General features: G+C 38.6%; 1 pseudogene; it reads right to left on the reverse strand.

Moving 5' to 3' along the window:
- Positions 1 to 9,398, reverse strand: part of LOC101639906 — a 20,251-nt pseudogene extending 10,853 nt beyond the window's left edge.
- Between the last annotated feature and the right edge of the window lie 445 nt (positions 9,399 to 9,843).

The following is a 9,843-nucleotide window of genomic DNA, read 5'->3' on the forward strand; positions in this document are numbered from 1 at the left end:
GGGGAGGCGCGGCCCGGGGCGCGAATCGGACGTGCCGGCCCGCAGCAGCGTGTGTGCGGGAGCGTTCATTATGTAAACTTTTGCTGCCTTGTCAGCACCCGAACCGCCGCCTTAAGGTGGCTGCTTTGATTGCAGCGCCCTCGCGCCGGCACGTCGTCTCGGCTTGTTTGCCCTTTCCCTCAGCTCCTGTTGCATAATGTCTCCTTCTGAAAGGAAAATTGATGTTTTGCTAGAGCAACGCGCCGGGGAGGCGACTCGGAGCCGGAGCCGGCTCGAAGCGGAAGGGAGATGCGTTCTGAGTTTCCTTTCTTTCCCCGTCGCTCGCGCAGGCACCGGGGGTGGGAAGAACGCCGAGGGGTTGAGTAATGGGGAATCGACTTGATTTGCTTGTTGAGAAAGAGGGTTTGCAGCGCGAACGGTGACGGCGTTCAGAGAAAGCCTGAGCAGCGTTTGTTTGTGTCGAGGGTTAGGGCTTCGCATACGTTTTCCACCCTGTTTGTCGTCAGCGGGTGTTACAAGCCCTGGGGAAGGTTTGTGGGATTTGTTCTTTCATCCATTGCATAAGCAGCACACGGCGAAATATTGGCAAGGATCTAGACGCTGGTGGGTGAATGTGCGTGTACAATGATTTGGTCATTTTAGTCGAGCTGTAGGCATTCGATCATTATTTACTCCAATATCCTAAATATGGTTTTGGGTTTGGTTTTCAATTGGACACAACCTAGAAGGGTGAATCCCTTGGGTTGGATCTTGATGTTAAATAATACAGAGGTTCGCTCTTTTATGTGCTGGGCTATTATTTTTAAATCTGGGACATACCATTGTGACGTTGCCCTCACCGCCATCCTAATTTTAGTGCATTCCATTCAATCAGCCTTTATTCTCACCTTAATGTCATTGCTTTTTTCAGACACAAGACCGATAACATAATAGTTCCTGGAAATGTTGCATTATGTAACTGCTGAATTTGCTGGCAATGAGAAGAGAGCTAATTGTGTGATTTTATAATCTTGCTACAAAGAAAGTAGGACAAGCTCAGTCTTTAAAAATGTCACTGTACTAACTCGTACTCCCCACCCAAAGCCCTCAAAGATATTTTAAATCAGAAAGTAGACAACCGGTGAAGCACTGACTTTTCTCATACTGTGGAACGTGTGTCTTTTACCCTAAATAAAATGCGCGTTCTTCTAAATTTAGCCCCAACCGACACATTTTAACAATCGTGGTCTCACAGTGCTGCTATTTCGGGTGTTTTCTCAAAGGCGGTGTGCACATGCATGTTCAAAGCCATTTGCTTTAATTTTAACTCCACACCTTCTGAGACTTTTTGATAAGATTGTATTTTTAGGAAGGCATTTCACCAAGCCTGGCTATTTGCTTGATGCTAACTCCCATTTATCTTTTTTAAAGGGCACTTTGGGAAATTGCTGTTCCCTGAGAACAGCAAGGAATGGCCAAGTGTTGTTTTCTGTTCTAGACTTTTGTCCAAAGTATTTATTTCACGTCATATTTTCCCCAGACCAGGCATGAGTTATGGGAAACAAATATAGGCTATTAGATTGTTTTTGTTTTTGTCTGAGTAGCCTGGTTTTATTAAATCATTCGAGGAGATATTGATATGAATCCACATAACCTAGATGTTAAATATCTTCCTGGACAAATTCCCTGGGAATATAGAGATAAAGAGAATGTGTAAGTAGACAGAATTTTTTTTTCTAATGTAATTTTTATAATTAAAGTGCGAGATTTTGTTTGCTGTTAGAAATTCAGTTTTAAAACAAATTACTCCAAATAATTAGAGATGCCTTCCAAGTAACTAATAATACTGTAAGTGTGCCCCCCTCCATGTCACATCCCGACCCTACTTTTCCAGCTTCGGTTTGGGAGACCTGGGCCTGTAGGGGCAGCGTAGCGCCATCTTCTGATCACAACCTCCAGCACCAAGTCCCTGCTGTCCCGGCGCGCCCCTCCCTCCTTCCCGGCTGGCCGTGAGATCCGTGGGAAGAAGCTGCAGCTAGGTCCTGAGAGCTAAGGAAGTGGTTTGGTGGAAGTGGGGACTAGGACCTTGCTTGGGACCCAGGAAGCCCCTGTGGGTGATGCTTGGGGGTCAGGGTCGGGGGGCGGCCGCTGGACCTTTTCCTGCGATCCTGCGATCCTTCTCAGCCCTCCTCCCCACATTCCTTTGTTCTTGCCCGGGGATTCTTGGCAGCGCCAGGCCCTCGGAGGCACCCACCCGGCAGGAAGCGGGTCTTGTACGTCGCTGCGTGGGGGCTGCGCAAGGTCCGGCGGGGGGCGGGGGAGCTCTGTGTGGTGGGGGTGGGGTGGCCGTGGCCATGGACACGTCCAGTGGGGTGTATGCCCCTCGTTCTTTGGTGAGGGAGGAGAGGAGGAATATAGACAGGATGGGAGGAGGAGGGGAATCTGGAAGCCATACAGAGCAAGGAAGAGTTTGCTAGTCTAGGTGTTTAAATGCTGTGGTCTGGCCCTCTGATGGGCATATCCCGAAGGTTCGAGCCCAGCCTTTTGTAGAGTGAGTTTCTGGACACTAGCAAGCACCTGATTTCAGAAGTCTTTAATGCTTTTCAAAGCCAAGCATTTCTTGGTGTGTTGAGTTAGACCCAAGAAAACCTCCAAATCTCAAAAAAACCACAGAAACTGGGGGTGGGGGGGTGCTCAAATATTGATGGTGGTTAAAATAATGATTTTCAGCTTTACTGTGAACAGTTGAATTTATGCCTTTCTTCCTTTACTTTTCCCTTTTTTGAACTTTTGATTAATGTGGCTAAAGGCCCCAAGAGCATAAAATAAAAAGCACCCACACATAAACACCAGTACCTTAGTGTAACACTGTATACAGTACTTTCATCTTCTCCCCTCCCCCACAGATCTTCATGATTGGGTTTATGTAGTAATTCAGAGTGAATTCTTGGAAACAGCACAGATGTTCTTTGAAAGCATCTGTTCGTTGTTGAAAACTGCCAGAAAACTTGGCTTGCATGGGATCATATACTGACATCCCCATCTCTAATCACTTTCTCTGTTGAGTTACAGGACACTTTTAATAATTGAGAAACACACTTTAGCAAGAAGTAAGGAGCACAGGTTCTGAGCTCCGAGGACCCAACTTGCCACTCGTCACCCCCAGTGGTCCTTGATGCCACCCTGATTTCCGTGGCCTCAAGGGTAAACTGAGGAAATAAAACCTATTCAGCTGGGCAGTTGTGAGGCGTTCAATGAATGCTTCCTGCTTAATTCACCAGGGCGCTGATGTTTCTTTTTTAAATATAAGAATTCACATGAGTTTTTCTCAACGTCAGTCTCTCTGCAACAATAGTAAGGATTGAGGCTTGACTCTAAGCTATAATTAAGGTAGTTTTGAAATTCTATTTTGTTCTGCTAATGATATATTTTTCTTTAAACCATTTGCCATTGCATTCTATGTTGATTTACGTTTGGAAGAAATTCGTAACAGGATTGCCGAACCTCCAACTTCCCAAATTATTGTGTTAATGTTAGAAAAATATAGTGGTGGTGATGATGGAGTAATCTAAATGACACCAAACAGTTTAGCCTTTTCCAATTCACTTAACCTTTCTATGACTCATTTTCTCTGCCCTGGGTAATCTCTAAAATAAAATTCTATTATCCTGAGATAAGTAAGGGCAGACTCAACTCTCTTGAAGGGGGTGTCTGGGCACCTATACAGGTGAGAACAGCCTGAGTTCTGTGGAACTGTTAATACTTGGCCAGTTTGACTGATAAAGGAGAAAACTTCATTTGTCTTAGTCTAACAATGCGACCTAGGAGCAGCGCTTTAAGAAACGTGTAAAGCTAAAAGGGCTTAGAGGTAATCATGGTTGCCTTGATACAGATTATTCTTTGGAAGTGAGATTAAGACTAATATTTTGTGGCGATTACCTTGTACAAGGGGCTTCAATGTTTGTGGGAAAGGGGAGTTAAAAGATCATGGAATAAACCCTTTTGTGTGTACCAGTCACTATATGGAGTGTTGTCTGATCCCTTTCATTTCATAGATGAAGACATGGAAGTTAAGAGAAGTTAATCCACAGCCCAAGCTGTGTTAATGACACCTCTGTTCTAGGTTGGTCCTTTAGAGGATTGTGAGTGCCAGCTTACTGAAATTTTTGAAACAATTTTGTCTTCTGTGTTACAGGCTTATCTTTATGAAGTGCAATTATAACATCACGGTGATGCAATGACCTGGAAATTAAAGCCCTTTGTTAGAGCCCTTTCACATGGTGAGCAATGTGCCTGACTCACCATCTGAGTGGATTTTTCAAGTTGACCTTCCCATGGCCATGGCAGTCAATTATTAGATGGAAATGTGATTACAGCTATGGAATGGAAAAGGTGCAGTCACATTGCCTAGGTTTTATTTTTACTGAATTAAGATCACATGTACTTCATTATTTCTATTGTAATCCAGATGGCACTGCTCCTGTTAAAAGTTGTTTATTTTTCATTTGTTTTGAGGAATGAGGACACACTTGGGATTCAATTCAAAATATAACAGAAACAATGTCACTGAAATTTCCTTTAATATTCATTTCTGTTTTTGTAAGGTATGCCTATATTTAACAGGGTTAACACATTGTCTGATATCCTGTTATTTTTCTAAATTATATTTTAGTTGATTTTTAGCCAGATTGGACTGGTTATATGAGAATGTTGAAAGACATTGACCTTTGAACACAGACGTTACATAAGAGTTTTCCCGTTTCAAAACGAATTTGTAGTACTATCCCCCTGCAATTATCTCTCAAATGTCTTTGTAAATAACTTTCCTATCTAGCTATCTATCTATCTATATATAAATGAAAATGTTTCTCACTAGGTTTTAGAGAGCATAAGCTTGTTTCCATAAGAAAGTTTAATCAGGATTTACTGTATACTGTATAGTAATAATCTGTGCTGTGACTTATCAATTTCATTGGGTCCAGAGTGGGGTTTATAATTCTTGTAATGATCAGAACAAGGCTGTCTTTTCTTAATTAACTTTCTAGGGATCTTAAGCTGCAATTAAGTAGCCTTTAAATAAACACTAAAAATAACCCACTTTATCCTTTTTAAAAAAATCCATTTTATTCACAAAGTACTTAATGTTAATAAATAAATGAAGTTACAGTGTAAAATTTTTAAAAAATTAAAAATAATTTTTAAAAAAGAAATAAAGGAAGCAAACAGGAAATTTAAAAGTAGAGTTAAGAAGAATTAGGATATTTCTTCAATATCATTAGGCGTATTCAAGAATGTTCCGTACTTTGCCCTACCTGGCACCTGCCCCTAAGGTATTACTTCATGTTGCTTGTATCCCACTATTGCTTGCCTATTGCAATGTCATGAAGGAAAAAAAACCTGTATAAATTGTTGAGTGGAAAACTAAGTTGCTCAGTAAACTTTCACCCAGACTGAAAAAAAAAAAACCGAAACAACTTTCTTTTTAAGGAAGAAATGTTGGCGAATAAGTGAAGTTAAAATTTTGAAAGTTGGAGGGGAAAAAAAGATTTCTTATGTCTGGGTAATTTTGTAGCTATTGGTCTCCCTTAAAATCTTAAGGGATTTTATTAAGGAATTAAATTTCTTCAGATTGGTATGAGCCCCTAATAAAATGTTATGAAAAAAAAAAAAGATTTCAGATTGGTTACTAGGCTGGCAAATTATCTTTTGGAAAATTTCAAGAAAATTAATCTCCATTTGGAAGTGACTACATATTTTTAAAACGTTAATTGCTCCCCATAAAAATGATTGAAATGATAAGTATCTTATATATTTTACCACAATAAAAAAACCATTGCTATCCCATTCCTTCTCGACCCCAAATTACTGTTGTTATGTAGTGAGAACAGTTTCTACTTGATTTCTCAAGCCATGTAGCTAATGGTTAGAACATTTTACTGTGAGTACATTTACTTTGTATGGTCTTGAGATAATTTCATCCTATATTATAAACATTAGCCTCTTTCATAAAAGAACAACATTGTACTACTTAGTACTTCAATTTTTTAAATTATATTGATGCTCTAATAAGAGTGTCGCCACCAAATATTTATTAAGTTTAATTTTCAATTGTAGAACAAGAAACTCAAAGTATTTTCATTTATCAGAAAGTTGATCAGGTTTTGAAGCACTTATTTACAGGTAATGCAAACAGAAAAGCTAGATTAATTTCTTATGTTAGGACAGATTCTGGCAAGGTTTGAGTGTGTATGTCAATATCAAATAGAAATTTCTTTCATAACCTTATAGTGAGCTACTTAGAAGAATTATATTATTAATGTGAGGCATTTAATTTACACTTAGAGTTTTAATGTTTTCTTAATTTTAAAAGCCTTTTATTTTATTTTTTCAATGTAATTGGAAATTCCTCTGGGAAGTTCAGATTTTTTCCCTGAGTTTTTTCATCTACTCTTGATTGTACATGAGCATTCTTTTCTTATTCTATCCCTGCTTACCGATTTTTTAACCTATAAAAAGAATTAAAACATTGAAGAAGTCATGTACAGATTTCACCCATACGAAGAAAATGTAGATTAAACATTTTGCTAGTATTACTAATTTAAATGTATAAAGAGCTGTGGATTGATTGGTTTTACTTTTTACCTAAAATAACACTATCTCTAAAGCAAGCAATTGTTGCTTAGTGCAGAAATTGGTTATACTTTAACATAGTTTCTTCTTGAAAATATTCTTTTCTTTTTAGTATCATCTCTCTTTTGCCTCTGGAAAAGTAAGCAAGTAACTGAGAAAATAGAAGGATAATTATATATTTCTATTAAAATGATCTCAAATCATTGGGCAGGTCAAATAATATTTCATCTTGTATAAACATTTAAAAATAAAAATATAGAATAGAAACAATTTCCAATAGAACTTATCTTTGAGAAGCCATTTTGGCATAGTGGTTATGCACTAGGCTGCTAACTGCAAGGTCAGCCGTTTGAAACCACTAACTCCCTCCACAGGGGAAAGATGAGCTTTCTACTCCTGTAAAGAGCTACAGTCTTGGAAACCCACAGGGCAGCTCCACCCTGAAGGGTCTGTATGAGTTGGAATGGACTAGATGGCAGTGAATTTGGTTTTTTATTTTAAAGAAAAATAAAATTTGTTAATAAAGATTGTAATGTCTAAACTATTAATAAGATTTTAGACACTTGAAATGTTTCTCTTTTTTTGTGGATGTAAAATAATTGAATTTTGGGAAATCATATAAAACAGGAGAGGGGAAATACAAAACCCAAACCAAGTTCACTGTCATTCAAGTTAATTCTGACTCATTGCAACTCTATAGAACAGAGTAGAATGGCCCTTGTGAGTTTCTGAGACTATAAATCTTTGTGGGAGCAGAAAACTTCATCTTTTTCTTAGAATGGTTGATTCTTTGAACTGCTGACATTGTGGTTAGCAGGCCAATGCCTAAACCAGTACAACACTATTTTGGGCTGGGTTGACTAGAGAAACATATTCAGCAACACTCATATATGTATAAGAAAGAGCTTTATGTCAAGAAGAATTATATATCAAGAAAACATCCCAGCTCAGTCCAACTCAAGTCCATAAGGCCCTCTTAGACTCAGACAGCCACATGCAGTGATGCAGAATTCAGGAAGATCACAGGCCTCTGGGTTGCAAAGTCCTGTGGATCCATTGGTGGTGGAAGCATCACGGGCGCTGGCAGGTCTCCAGCAGGAAGCTGAAGGTAGACAGAAGGGGAAGTTCCCAGTCCCTCCTTCTGAGAAGGCCACACCCGCAAGGAGTGCCATCAGTCTGTAACCTGATTGACAGGTTACGGCCTACACTTTTATATACAAGTTGACATGAAATTATGTAATTACCACAGCTACCATGGCTCCCTGGGGGAAAATAGAGTCTGTTATTATAAACATAAGTAATGGGGTAACTCCCAAAAGACAAATTTAGTTTGGAATTTATGTCGTTTTATTCTTGTAGAGCAGTGGTTCTCAACCTTCCTAATGCTACCACCCTTTAATACAGTTCCTCATGTTGTGGTGGCCCCCAGCCATAAAGTTATTTTTGTTGCTACTTCAAAACTGTATTTTGCTACTGTTATGCATCGGGAGACCCCTGTAAAAGGGCCACGACCCACAGGTTGAGAACCATTGTAGAGTATTTACAAGATCAAATCGTTATCTTAATTAAAAGCAATATATAGGTCATTTGATCAAAATTAGGCTTATGAATATAGCTCATGCTTCAAAAAGATCATGGAAAACTGACACTAAAAGATAATAGACATGTCCTTGAAGCTCCTTAAAGTATAAAAAGCATAAAGGAAAACCCAAGTATTTTTCACTAAAGTGAGTGATAGACAAATGAGCAGACTGCACAAAATGACAGGCAAAAAATTGGGGAAGCCTGGAAAAATAAGGCGCTCCTGTTGAGTTGCACGTCTCACAGGTTTCCCTGTGTTGTGATGACACCTCTGCATGAGGTATGAGACTATGTCATTCGGCACGTAGGATGGTTAATGTTGTGTAGGACCCAATCCTCATAAAACTTGGGTAAGACATACTTCTCAGTATTCTGACATATATTGTCTAGCAGTTATATAATGATGTGCCATGATCCAGTTCTATAATGGTCACCTTTTTTTGAGATCTGATACAATGTAATCAGTTCCATGATGAGACCTGTTATGAGCAACCGATCCGATCTTTGTACTTGTGAGCCAGAAGGCCTGCTACATTGCCTGCAAATCCTAGGATTCATTAGCCTCTGCAGCCTGTGAGCTAGCAGCCTGCTATCTGACCTGATAAACTGATTCATCAAGAGTTAGGAGAGATGACGGTGGCAACAAATGTACAAATGTGCTTGACACGATGTATGGATTTTAATAAGAGTTGTACGAACCCCCAATAAAATTTTTTTTTTTTTTTTTAAAAAGGGAGAAACCTCCAGCTACTGTCTAACCCACTGATTTGTGACTTGCCATCCTCTATACAAAAGAGTTAATAGTTAAAAAAAAAAAAAAAAGAGTTAATAGTTACCAAAGGCTGGAGTAGAAAGAAAATGCTCTGAAAATGTTGACGGCAACGTGTGCACAAATGTGATTGATACAAGTGATGTATGGATTGTTATAAGAGCTGTAAGAGCCCCTAGTAAAATGATTTTTTTTAAAGAAAAATTTTATTATCTTTTAATGATGTTTTTCCCCACAAACTTATGAAGCACCTCATATGTAAGCTCACTGGTTTTGCTTCTCTGGAGAACCCTGCCTAAGACAGTTATGTAATGACTTCCTGTGCTTAAATTTCTGGTTTTTATTGTATACTTAAGGGACAGTAATATTACCTAATGGGTAAAATGGAGCTAATCACGCTAAATGTGCTGTCATCATAAACCTGGCATTTAGTGTCCATTAGTTGCCAGAAAAGGAAAACAAAACAAAACTGAGTAATGAGTATACCACAGCATTAAATATTGATTTGAAAATAAGGCATAAAGTCATTGTTAAATTAATCATAAGAGAAAAGTTAGAGTTTCAAATGAAGTCATAAGTTGAGCATAAATACTGATGTTTTCAGTAGTCATTGTAAACCGCCATTACATCCACTTTAACTTCATTGTTGAGGAACATAAATTCTAGGACCCATCTTTGCTCCTAACTGTTGTTTGAGCTTGGGAAAATTACCCTTTATATGTACATATATAATAGGTATAGATAAATGTGTAGCATTTTCATTTATTTGTTCAAGATGAACTTGTTCGTTACTATTTTTTTTTATCGTTTTATTGGGGGCTCATACAACTCTTATCACAATCTATACATACATCAATTGTGTAAAGCACATTTGTACATTCATT

The sequence above is a fragment of the Echinops telfairi genome, unplaced genomic scaffold (genome assembly GCF_000313985.2).
Source record: "Echinops telfairi isolate 266 unplaced genomic scaffold, ASM31398v2 ScPeMD7_1;HRSCAF=3_0, whole genome shotgun sequence".
In the NCBI taxonomy this organism is placed as follows: domain Eukaryota; kingdom Metazoa; phylum Chordata; class Mammalia; order Afrosoricida; family Tenrecidae; genus Echinops; species Echinops telfairi.